The 12,567-nt window shown below is 50.0% G+C and overlaps 1 pseudogene; it reads right to left on the reverse strand.

Moving 5' to 3' along the window:
• Window positions 1–11,994, reverse strand: part of LOC139548795 (transcription elongation factor SPT6-like) — a 31,691-nt pseudogene extending 19,697 nt beyond the window's left edge.
• Between the last annotated feature and the right edge of the window lie 573 nt (window positions 11,995–12,567).

Consider the following 12,567-nt stretch of genomic DNA (forward strand, 5'->3'; position numbering starts at 1 on the left):
TACACTCTATATTTGGCTCAGGTACATCCTGCTTCCAATGATCATCCTTGAAATGTTTCTACAACTCAAAGTTTCTACAATTCAATAGATTGGACATGATTTGGAAAGGCACACACCTGTCGATATAAGGTCCCACAGTTGACAGTGCATGTCAGAGCAAAACCAAGCCATGAGGTCTAAGGAATTGTCCGTAGAGCTCTGAGACAGGATTGTGCATAGGCACAGATCTGGGGAGGGGTACCAAAGCCTTCCTGCAGCATTGAAGGTCATCAAGAAAACAGTGGCCTCTCAGATTGAACTCTTTGGCCTCCATCATTCTTAAATGGAAGAAGTTTGGAACAACCAAGACTCTTCCTAGAGCTGGCTGCTCGGCCAAACTCAGCAATCGGGGGAGAAGGGCCCCAAGCTCTGACAGAGCTCTAGTTCCTCTGTGGAGATGGGAGCCTGCCAGAAGGACAACCATCTCTGCAGCACTCCACTAATCAGGGCTTTATGGTAGAATGTCCAGACGGAAGCCACTCCTCAGTAAAAGGCACATGACAGCCCGCTTGGAGTTTGCCAAAAGACATCTAAAGGACTCAGACCATGAGAAACAAGATTCCCTGGTCTGATGAAACCAAGATTGAACTCTTTGGCCTGAATTCAAAGCGTCACGTCTGGAGGAAACCAGGCACCGCTCATCACCTGTCCAATACCATCCTCACGGTGATGCATGGTGGTGGCATCATCATGCTGTGGGGATGTTTTTCAGCGGCAGGGACTGGGAGACTAGTCAGGATCGAGGGTAAAATGAATGGAGCAAGGTACAGAGAGATCCTTGATGAAAACCTGCTCCAGAGCGCTCAGGACCTCAGACTGGGGTTAAGATGTACTTTCCAACAGGACAACGCAGTAGTGGCTTCGGGACAAGTCTCTGAATGTCCTTGAATGGCCCAGCCAGAGCCCGGACTTGAACCTGATCTAACATCTCTGGAGAGACCTGAAAATAGCTGTGCAGCAACGCTCCACATCCAACCTGACAGAGATTGAGAGGATCTGCAGAGAAGAATGGGAGAAACTCCCCAAATGCAGGTGTGCCAAGCTTGTAGCGTCATACCCAAGAAGAGTCGAGCCTGCAATCGATGCCAAATGTGCTTCAACAAAGTACTGAGTACCAATTTAAACCAATTTAATCCATTTTAGAAAAAGGTCTGTAAAGTAACAAAAATGTGGAAAAAGTTAAGGGGTCTGAATACTTTCCGAATGCACTGTAGACTGTAGCATCAGCTTTAACTAATTGTCTTATGAGACCCAGCTAAAATATCCTCACTATCTGCATGGAGATGGTGAGAGTAGAGAAGGCATTCCTATAGATCCACTCAGCCTCCTGTTCCAGCTCATCATCCTCTGCAGGCTTCACACAAGTGGAGCGCAACTAAAAACAACAAGACTACACACATAGAAAAGGGTATGGGCTACAGCAGTGGTATTCAAAGTCAATGTTATTCAAAGTCAATGGTATTCAAAGTCAATGGTATTCAAAGTCGGGGTCGTGGGGGAACTACAGTGAGGTCGACCCAAAAAATGAAATAAGTACAGCACCAGTCAAAAGTTTGGACACACCTACTTTCTTTATTTTTACTATTTTCTACATTGTAGAATAACAGTGAAGACATCTAAACTATTAAATAACACAAATGGAATCATGTAGTAAACATAAAAGTGTTAAACAAATCAAAATATACTGTATAGTTGAGATTCTTCAAAGTAGCCACCCTTTGCCTTGATTACAGCTTTACACACTCTTAGTAAACATTTAAATAAACCCTTGAGTGAGTAAGTGTCCAAACTTTTGACTGGTACTGTATATATACAGTGGGGAGAACAAGTATTTGATACACTGCCGATTTTGCAGGTTTTCCTACTTACAAAGCATGTAGAGGTCTGTAATTTTTATCATAGGTACACTTTAACTGTGAGAGACGGAATCTAAAACAAAAATCCAGAAAAGCACATTGTATGATTTTTAAGTAATTAATTTGCATTTTATTGCATGACATAAGTATTTGATCACCTACCAACCAGTAAGAATTCCGGCTCTCACAGACCTGTTAGTTTTTCTTTAAGAAGCCCTCCTGTTCTCCACTCATTACCTGTATTAACTGCACCTATTCAAACTCGTTACCTGTATAAAAGACACCTGTCCACACACTCAATCAAACCGACTCCAACCTCTCCACAATGGCCAAGACCAGAGAGCTGTGTAAGGACATCAGGGATAGAATTGTAGACCTGCACAAGGCTGGGATGGGCTACAGGACAATAGGCAAGCAGCTTGGTGAGAAGGCAACAACTGTTGGCGCAATTATTAGAAAATGGAAGAAGTTCAAGATGACGGTCAATCACCCTCGGTCTGGGGCTCCATGCAAGATCTCACCTCGTGGGGCATCAATGATCATGAGGAAGGTGAGGGATCAGCCCAGAACTACACGGCAGGACCTGGTCAATGACCTGAAGAGAGCTGGGACCACAGTCTCAAAGAAAACCATTAGTAACACACTACGCCGTCATGGATTAAAAATCCTGCAGCGCACGCAAGGTCCCCCTGCTCAAGCCAGCACATGTCCAGGCCCGTCTGAAGTTTGCCAATGACCATCTGGATGATCCAAAGGAGGAATGGGAGAAGGTCATGTGGTCTGATGAGACAAAAATAGAGCTTTTTGGTCTAAACTCCACTCGCCGTGTTTGGAGGAAGAAGAAGGATGAGTACAACCCCAAGAACACCATCCCAACCGTGAAGCATGGAGGTGGAAACATTATTCTTTGGGGCTGCTTTTCTCCAAAGGGGACAGGACGACTGCACCGTATTGAGGGGAGGATGGATGGGGCCATGTATCGCGAGATCTTGGCCAACAACCTCCTTCCCTCAGTAAGAGCATTGAAGATGGGTCGTGGCTGGGTCTTCCAGCATGACAACGACCCGAAACACACAGCCAGGGCAATTAAGGAGTGGCTCCATAATAAGCATCTCAAGGTCCTGGAGTGGCCTAGCCAGTCTCCAGACCTGAACCCAATAGAAAATCTTTGGAGGGAGTTGAAAGTCCGTATTGCCCAGCGACAGCCCCGAAACCTGAAGGATCTGGAGAAGGTCTGTATGGAGGAGTGGGCCAAAATCCCTGCTGCAGTGTGTGCAAACCTGGTCAAGAACTACAGGAAACGTATGATCTCTGTAATTGCAAACAAAGGTTTCTGTACCAAATATTATGTTCTGCTTTTCTGATGTATCAAATACTTATGTCATGCAATAAAATGCAAATTAATTACTTAAAAATCATACAATGTGATTTTCTGGATTTTTGTTTTAGATTCCGTCTCTCACAGTTAAAGTGTACCTATGATAAAAATTACAGACCTCTACATGCTTTGTAAGTAGGAAAACCTGCAAAATCGGCAGTGTATCAAATACTTGTTCTCCCCACTGTATATATATATATATATACTTTTTTTGAGGGGGGGATTTATTTATTTTTTTTTCATTTTGATAAGAGATTAAAATGTTTTGAATTTAAGGTTATTTGTTGATGTGAACATCAAAGTGTGCCGATTTTAAGGTTGTGTCATTATATTTGGGGTGGTGTGGGGTCACACAAAATTATTGTGAAAAGAATGTGGTCCCCAGAAATTCTGACTGAAGAAATAGTTTGAATAGCACTGGGCTACAGAGTCAAGCCCATAACAGTTATAGGTGAATTTCACGTGCTCACATGTCCCTATGACTGTGATTGTGTTCCAAATGGCACCCTATTCCCTATATAGTGCCCTATATTTGACCAGAGCTCTATGGGTCCGAGTGCCATTTGGGACGCATCCTATAGAAGTATACACACCTGGAACCTCTCTGGCATGTCAGTGGAACTGTCACGACTTCAACCGAGGCAGGCTCTCCTTCCCGTTCGGGTGGCGCTCGGCGGTCGTCGTCACCGGCCTACTAGCTGCCACTGACTCTTTTTCCTCCCCCTCCTTATGTGTTTATTTGTTACACCTGTGTTTAGGTGATTGCTAATTAGTGTGGCTTTATTAGTCAGCCAGCCCGTACGCTTCTTTGTGCGGGATTGTTCATTTGTAGTTTTGGATTCGGGAGTGGATGAACGTATTTGTTTTTCCCGTTTAACAAATGTATTTTGGACTGGGTTTTGTCTTACGTAGTTGGGACATTTGTTTGTGACACCCAGTAAGTCCGTATGGACATTTGTTTGCCGGTTGTGCATTAAAAGCACCGTATTGAACTCTCTGTTGTTCCTGCGTCTGACTTCACACCCCCCGACACCCAGAGCGTTACAGAATCCCGCACCTAGAGAAATGGAGTCAGCAGGAGCAGCAGCCAACCCTCTCCCATCGATGGAGGAACGGGTTCTCCACCACACCACCGTCCTCCTTCGGATCGGATCAGCCATGGACCAAATGATGGAGAGAATGGAGCGATGGGAGAGGAGTGGGCTCCTCTCCACCTTCGGCTCCCCCCCCTCAGGACTCTCCATTCCCCGGCTCCAGCGCGCTCCGTCTTACGCTCCCGAGGGATTATGATGGAGCGGCGGCGGGGTGTCAGGGGTTCTTACTCCAACTGGAACTATACCTGGCCACCGTTCGCCCCACTCCCTCGGGAGCGGAGAGGGTGAGTGTCCTCGTCTCCTGCCTAACGGGTCGTGCTCTGGAGTGGGCCAACTCAGTCTGGAATGGCCCGGACTCAGCGAAGGAGCACTACCCAGAGTTTACCCGTCGTTTTCGTGCCGTGTTTGACCACCCCCCAGAGGGCCGAGCGGCGGGTGAGAGACTATTCCATCTTAGGCAGGAGAAGAGGAGTGCACAGGATTACGCGCTGGAGTTCCGGACCTTGGCCGCGGGATCAGGGTGGAACGACAGGGCCCTTATTGACCACTACCGGTGTAGTCTCCGGGAGGACGTCCGCAGGGAGCTAGCGTGTCGGGACACCGCTCTTTCCCTTGATGAGCTAATTGACATGTCCATCCGACTGGATAATCTGCTGGCTGCCCGCGGGCGTTCGGAGAGGGTCCTGTGCGTTCCACCACCCAGCACCCCGGCTCCCATCCCGATGGAGTTGGGAGGGGCCGCGCCTAGGAGTATCGGAGGAGGAGACCCCCCTGCACCAGCTGTGGTCGGAGAGGACACACGGCCGATCGGTGCTGGGGGGGTCCGTCTGGGAGTCGAGATGGCAGGCGGAACACTTCTCGATCACCCCAGGTGAGTCAGCACCAAACTCACTCAGAACCCCCTATTGGTTACATGTTTGTCTCAATTTTTTTCCTTACATTTTTCCCCTCTTCCCAGCATAGGGCACTAGTCGATTCAGGTGCAGCTGGGAACTTTATGGATCGCGGACTCGCCCGTAAGTTGGGCGTTCCGCTTGTGCCGATAGATTCTCCCTTTCCCGTGCACTCCCTAGATAGCCGGCCATTAGGGCCAGGGGTGGTCAGGGAGGCCACAGTTCCCCTGGACATGGTGACGCAGGGGAATCATAGGGAACATATCAGTCTCTATATTATTGATTCGCCTGCGTTTCCAGTGGTGCTGGGAATTCCCTGGCTGGCCCGGCACAATCCCAGTATTTTGTGGAGACAGGGGGTTCTCCAGGGGTGGTCAGAGGAGTGTTCTGGAAGGTGTCTGGGAGTTTCCATCGGTGCCACCTCGGTGGAGAGTCCAGACCAGGGTTCCACGGTGTGCATTCCCCCCGAGTATGCCGATTAGGCAATCGCTTTCTGTAAAAAGAAAGCGACGAAATTACCACCCCATCGACCGGGAAGGGATTGTGCGATAGATCTCCAGGTTAACGCTGCGCTTCCCAAGAGTCACGTGTACCCTTTGTCCCAAGAGGAGACGTTGGCTATGGAGACATATGTCGCGGAGTCTCTGGGACAGGGGTCCATTTGGCCCTCAATCTCACCCGTCTCCTCGAGTTTCTTTTTTGTGAAGAAAAAGGAGGGAGGTTTGCGTCTGTGTATTGATTATAGAGGTCTAAATGCCATCACAGTGGGGTTTAGTTACCCACTACCTCTCATCGCTTCGGCGGTGGAATCATTTCACGGAGCGCAGTTCTTTACAAAACTGGACCTCAGGAGAGCGTACAGTCTGGTGCGTATTCGGAAAGGAGACGAGTGGAAAACCGCATTTAGTACCACATCGGGCCACTATGAGTACTGCGTCATGCCGTATGGGTTAAAGAATGCTCCAGCCGTTTTCCAATCCTTTGTAGACGAGATTCTCAGGGACCTGCACGTGCAGGGGGTGGTTGTGTATATCGATGACATTCTGATCTACTCAGCTACTCACGCCGCGCATGTATCTCTGGTACGCAAAGTGCTTGGCAGACTGCTGGAGCATGACCTATACGTCAAGGCTGAGAAGTGTGTGTTCTCCAAACAAGCCGTCTCCTTCCTGGGTTATCGCATTTCCACCTCGGGGGTGGTGGTGGAGAGTGACCGCATTAAGGCCGTGCGTAATTGGCCGACTCCGACCACGGTAAAAGAGGTGCAGCGGTTTTTGGGTTTTGCCAACTACTACCGGAGATTTATCCGGGGTTTTGGCCAGGTAGCGGCTCCCATTACCTCACTGCTAAAGGGGGGCCCGGTGCGGTTGCGGTGGTCAGCAGCGGCGGACGGAGCTTTCAACAGGTTGAAGGCTCTGTTCACGGATGCGCCCGTGTTGGCGCATCCGGACCCCTCTTTAGCATTCATAGTGGAGGTGGACGCGTCCGAGGCTGGGGTGGGTGCCGTGCTATCACAGCGCTCGGGTACGCCACCAAAACTCAGCCCCTGCGCTTTCTTCTCTAGGAAGCTCAGCCCAGCGGAGCGTAACTATGATGTGGGGGACCGGGAGTTGTTAGCGGTGGTCAGGGCTCTGAATGTGTGGAGACACTGGCTTGAGGGGGCTAAGCACCCCTTTCTCATCTGGACCGACCACCAGAATCTGGGGTATATTCGGACAGCTAGGAGACTGAACCCACGTCAGGCAAGGTGGGCCATGTTTTTCACCCGGTTTCGGTTCACCTTATCCTATAGACCAGGCTCCCAAAACGTAAAGGCCGACGCACTGTCCCGCCTTTACGACACGGAGGATAGGTCCACCGAACCCACTCCCATCCTCCCCGCCTCGAGGCTGATAGCGCCAGTGGTATGGGAGGTGGACTCGGACATCGAGCGGGCGCTACGGGCGGAACCCGCGCCTCCTCAGTGTCCGGCGGGGCGTAAGTACGTGCCGCTTGGTGTTCGGGACCAACTGATTCGGTGGGCTCATGTCCTATCCTCCTCGGGTCACCCTGGGGTGGCGAGGACAGTGGGGAGCCTTCGGGGGAGGTATTGGTGGCCTACCTTAGCTCTGGACGTTAGGGTTTATGTCTCCTCCTGTTCGGTATGCGCCCAGAGTAAGGCTCCTAGGCACCTTCCTAGAGGGAAGTTGCAACCCCTCCCCGTTCCACAACGGCCATGGTCTCATCTGTCCGTAGACTTCCTGACCGATCTTCCCCCGTCTCAGGGAAACACTACGGTTCTGGTGATTGTGGATCGGTTTTCTAAGTCCTGCCGTCTCCTCCCGTTGCCCGGTATCCCTACAGCCCTACAGACTGCGGAGGCCTTATTCACCCACGTCTTCCGGCACTACGGGGTGCCGGAGGACATCGTTTCTGATCGGGGCCCCCAGTTCACGTCCTGAGTATGGAGGGCGTTCATGGAGCGTCTGGGGGTCACGGTCAGCCTGACTTCCGGTTATCACCCCGAGAGTAATGGGCAGGTGGAGAGAGTGAACCAGGAGGTGGGTAGGTTTCTGCGGTCGTATTGCCAGGACCGGCCAGGGGAGTGGGCGAGATACATTCCCTGGGCCGAGATGGCCCAGAACTCACTACGCCACTCCTCTACTAATGTGTCCCCCTTTCAGTGTGTGTTGGGGTACCAGCCGGTCCTGGCACCATGGCATCCGAGCCAGACCGAGGCTCCTGCGGTGGAGGAGTGGGTACAGCGCTCCAAGGAGACCTGGAGGGCCGTCCAGGAGTCCCTCCAACAAGCTACTAGAAGGCAGAAGAGGAGCGCTGACCGCCACCGCAGTGAGGCCCCCGTGTTTGTACCGGGGGAAAGGGTCTGGCTCTCGACCCGAAACCTGCCCCTCCGCTTGCCCTGCCGGAAGCTGGGGCCGCAGTGTGTAGGGCCCTTCAAAGTCCTGAGGAGAATAAACGAGGTGTGTTATCGATTAAAACTCCCTTCCTATTATCGTATTAACCCCTCGTTTCATGTGTCTCTCCTCAGGCCGGTGGTAGCTGGTCCCCTGCAGGACGGTGAGGTGCCGGAGGTCCCTCCTCCCCCTCTGGACATCGAGGGGTCCCCGGCGTACACGATACAGGCCATTCTGGACTCGAGACGCCGGGTGAGGGGCCTGCAGTACCTCGTGGACTGGGAGGGGTACGGTCCGGAGGAGAGGTGCTGGGTACCGGTGGAGGACATTTTGGATCCGTCTATGCTGAGGGATTTCCATCGCCTCCATCCGGATCGCCCTGCGCCTCGTCCTCCGGGTCGACCTCGAGGCCGGTGTCGGCGCGCTGCGGGAGCCGCGCGTCAGAGGGGGGGTACTGTCACGACTTCAACCGAGGCAGGCTCTCCTTCCCGTTCGGGTGGCGCTCGGCGGTCGTCGTCACCGGCCTACTAGCTGCCACTGACTCCTTTTCCTCCCCCTCCTTATGTGTTTATTTGTTACACCTGTGTTTAGGTGATTGCTAATTAGTGTGGCTTTATTAGTCAGCCAGCCCGTACGCTTCTTTGTGCGGGATTGTTCATTTGTAGTTTTGGATTCGGGAGTGGATGAACGTATTTGTTTTTCCCGTTTAACAAATGTATTTTGGACTGGGTTTTGTCTTACGTAGTTGGGACATTTGTTTGTGACATCCAGTAAGTCCGTATGGACATTTGTTTGCCGGTTGTGCATTAAAAGCACCGTATTGAACTCTCTGTTGTTCCTGCGTCTGACTTCACACCCCCCGACACCCAGAGCGTTACAGGAACGGATCTCAATGTCCTGGTCCGTCATGTGACTGCTCTCCAACTCACTGGGCTCATAGATCTCAAAGATACTGCGTCGGCCCACCTCTTCTTGGTCTGCTTCTTGGGCCGGTCCCATGACTCTTCATCTGCCTCCTCCTCCTCCTCTGCATCTTCATAGGCTTCAGTGTCAAACTCAGCAAAGTCAAAGTCCCCTCTGAATATCTCCTGGGCCTCCTGAAGGGCTCTGTAAAAAAGGAGTGGTGCTCAGTACTAAATAGTGCAGGTGAGTAAAGGTAAACATGGTTGCATCCCAAATGGCACCCTATTCCCTTTATAGTGCACTACTTTTGACCAGGGCCTATAGGGGAATAGGATGCCATTTCGGACACACTTAACATATCAAATTCTATTGCACAGATAGGACTTCATACTTTCGGGTGAGCTTGCAGGTGGAGAGGCTACTGCAAATTGAGATCTAAGTGATTAAATTAAATGCCAGAATCACTTACGCATCTGTATATCCTGGCAGCTTCTTCCTCCACTTGGGTTTCTTCAAGGGCTGTCCATCATCATCCACAATAAAGTCATCGATATCTGAGAAAAATAAATAAATACCTATGACTAAATTTTTGGGAAATGGCGTTTTAAAAATCTGCTAACTCAAAACAATTCCACTGTTTATAGATGTGTCACGTTCTGACCATAGTTCTTGTGTGTTGTGCTTGTTTTAGTGTTGGTCAGGACGTGAGCTGGGTGGGCATTCTATGTTGTGTGTCTAGTTTGTCCGTTTCTATGTTTGGCCTAATATGGTTCTCAATCAGAGGCAGATGTTTTGTGTTGTCTCTGATTGGGAATCATATATAGGTGGCTTGTTTTGTGTTGGGATTTTGTGGGTGGTTGTTTCCTGTCTCTGTGTTTTCTCTGCACCAGATAGGGCTGTATCGGTAAGCCACGTTTGTTATTTTGTTATTTTGTATTTTGTAAGCGTTCACTGTTTAATCGTCCTTATTAAATCATGTTGAACACGAGCTACGCTGCGTCTTGGTCCGATCCCTGCTACACCTCCAGACGAAGAGGAGGAAGGCTGCCGTTACAGAACCACCCACCAAACTCGGACCAAGCAGCGTAGCAACAGGCAGCAGCGACAGCAGCAGCAGCGGCCCACTACACAGGACTCCTGGACATGGGAGGAAATTTTGGAGGGTAAAGGACACTGGGCTCACATTGGAGAATATCGCCGCTCTCGTGAAGAGATGGCTAAAGCCCAGGAGCGGTGGTATGAGGAGGCAGCACGGAAGCGTGGCTGGAGCCCGAGAAGAAACCCCAAAAATGTATTGGGGGGGGGGGGGGGGCTAAAGGGTAGTGTGGCGAAGTCAGGTAGGAAACCTGCGCCCACTTCCCATGCTTACCGTGGAGAGCGGGAGTACGGGCAGACACCGTGTTATGCGGAAGAGCGCACGGTGTCTCCTGTAGTGTGCTTAGCCCGGTGCGGTACATTCCAGCTCCAAGTATCAGCCGGGCTAGAGTGGGCATTGAGCCAGGTGCCATGAAGCCGGTTCAACGCGTCTGGTCTCCAGTGCGTCTCCTCGGGCCGGCATACATGGCACCAGCCTTAGGCATGGTGTCCCCGGTTCGCCAACACAGCCCAGTGCGGGTTATTCCACCTCCCCGCACTGGTCGGGCTACGGGGAGCATTCAACCAGGTAAGGTTGGGCAGGCTCTGTGCTCAAGGGAGCCAGTACGCCTGCACGGTCCGGTATATCCGGCGCCACCTTCCCGCCCCAGCCCAGTACCACCAGTGCCTACACCACGCACCAGGCTTCCAGTGCGTCTCCAGAGCCCTGTTCCTCCTCCACGCACTCTCCCTGTGGTGCGTGTCTCCAGCCCAGTACCTCCAGTTCCGGCACCCCGCACCAAGCCTCCTGTGCGTCTCCAGAGCCCTGTATGCACTGTTCCTTCAGACGAAGAGGAGGAAGGCTGCCGTTACAAGATGAAGCAACTAAAATGTTTCATACCAAACTCTTCATCATCCTCCTCCTCATCCTCCCTGGGATGCAAAGGCATATCCAATGCCTTGCCCTCATCCGCTCCCGTCCCCATGAAGATCTCATCCGCTATCATGTCCTTCTCATGGGCCTCCCTGACGTCATCATCTCCCTCCTCATCCTCCGACATGTCTCGCAAACGACAGAACTTTTGCTGTTTATGGGGATAAGGAAGGAGCAGAGGTATCAGGAAAACATTTTAGTCAATCTCCTTTTACATACTATTTTTAGAGAGTGGGACTGTGGGACATGACATGAGACCTCAGCTGTGTGCTATATACAATGTCCATGATTGCAATGCATTTTGCTTGCCATAATGGCATCAAAATACTTACCCTTTTCACTTTCACTCCCAAATTCTCCTCAATGAGATCAATATCATCATCATCCAAGCGGTCGTCAAAGCCTGTAGACATAAAACACAAGATACTCAAACACCAAAGGTGATTATTGTTGGTATGCATGGTTCTGCTGCACACTGTTAGGTGTCACAAATCAAAATAGAATCAAAGGGTTTACGCCATTATAGTTTATTCAAAGACTGAAGAAACAGCATACAACGTGGCTAGGAAGCAATCACAGTGCAGCCCAGACAGGAATAAATATAGGAACAATTTATGAATGACCACTTACTTCTCTTCCTCTTATGGTGCCCAATTTCCTCCCCAGAGTCACTATCGCCTTCCTTATCTTTCTTCCCTTCCTTCTCCTCCTCTTCCTCTCCTTCCCCTTCATCCACACCATCATCAATCAGACCACTGAGGTTTCCATCCTCATCTTGGTCCTCGGTATTCTCCTGTTCCTCCTCCTCTTCTAAGTCACACATCAAGAAGTTGTACATCAAGTAAGATGACACATGACATTGTGTGCAGCCTGCACATTGTTACCATGGTTACCACTCTCTTATTTAGAGTAGTATTCCTCCTCAGACTCCTCTGCTTTACTCTCGTTGAAATCCATGTTTAGGGGCTGTTGAAGAGATAATAAACATGATTTTTATTAGCTGGTTTTGTGTCAAAGAACAGTCTTTGGAAACAATGTTATGGGACATGACATAGGACAAAATTATTCCATAATTTTAAATGTTTAAGGTATGGCTATGTCATAAGAAACTCTTATTGTAAACAATGAAATATTAGTCTACAATAAACTATGATAAAACGCTGCTGTCTGCCATGGCTGACAGCAGATGCAGAACATTATTATAGCCAGGGGGCGAGGACATTGCTAGACATCAAAGGTTTAACTAGTTAGCGAAGATAAAAATGCATATGACTTTGAAATCAAAGGTAGCCTTAACTATCCAATGGATATCTTTACATAGCTCTCCTTGGATTGTAGAGTGCAATCCTTGCATTATACTTCGTGTATTCTTTTTCTAGTGTTATGGTATGCAACATAAGACATTTTGTTTTTTCATTACTTTTCAAGTCTTCTTTTTGTAATATTTTTTATGTAACCTAGAACATGTTATTCAGTTTAATTGGACCTTGTGGTTACTGTAT

The sequence above is a fragment of the Salvelinus alpinus genome, chromosome 22 (genome assembly GCF_045679555.1).
Source record: "Salvelinus alpinus chromosome 22, SLU_Salpinus.1, whole genome shotgun sequence".
Classification (NCBI taxonomy): Eukaryota; Metazoa; Chordata; class Actinopteri; order Salmoniformes; family Salmonidae; genus Salvelinus; species Salvelinus alpinus.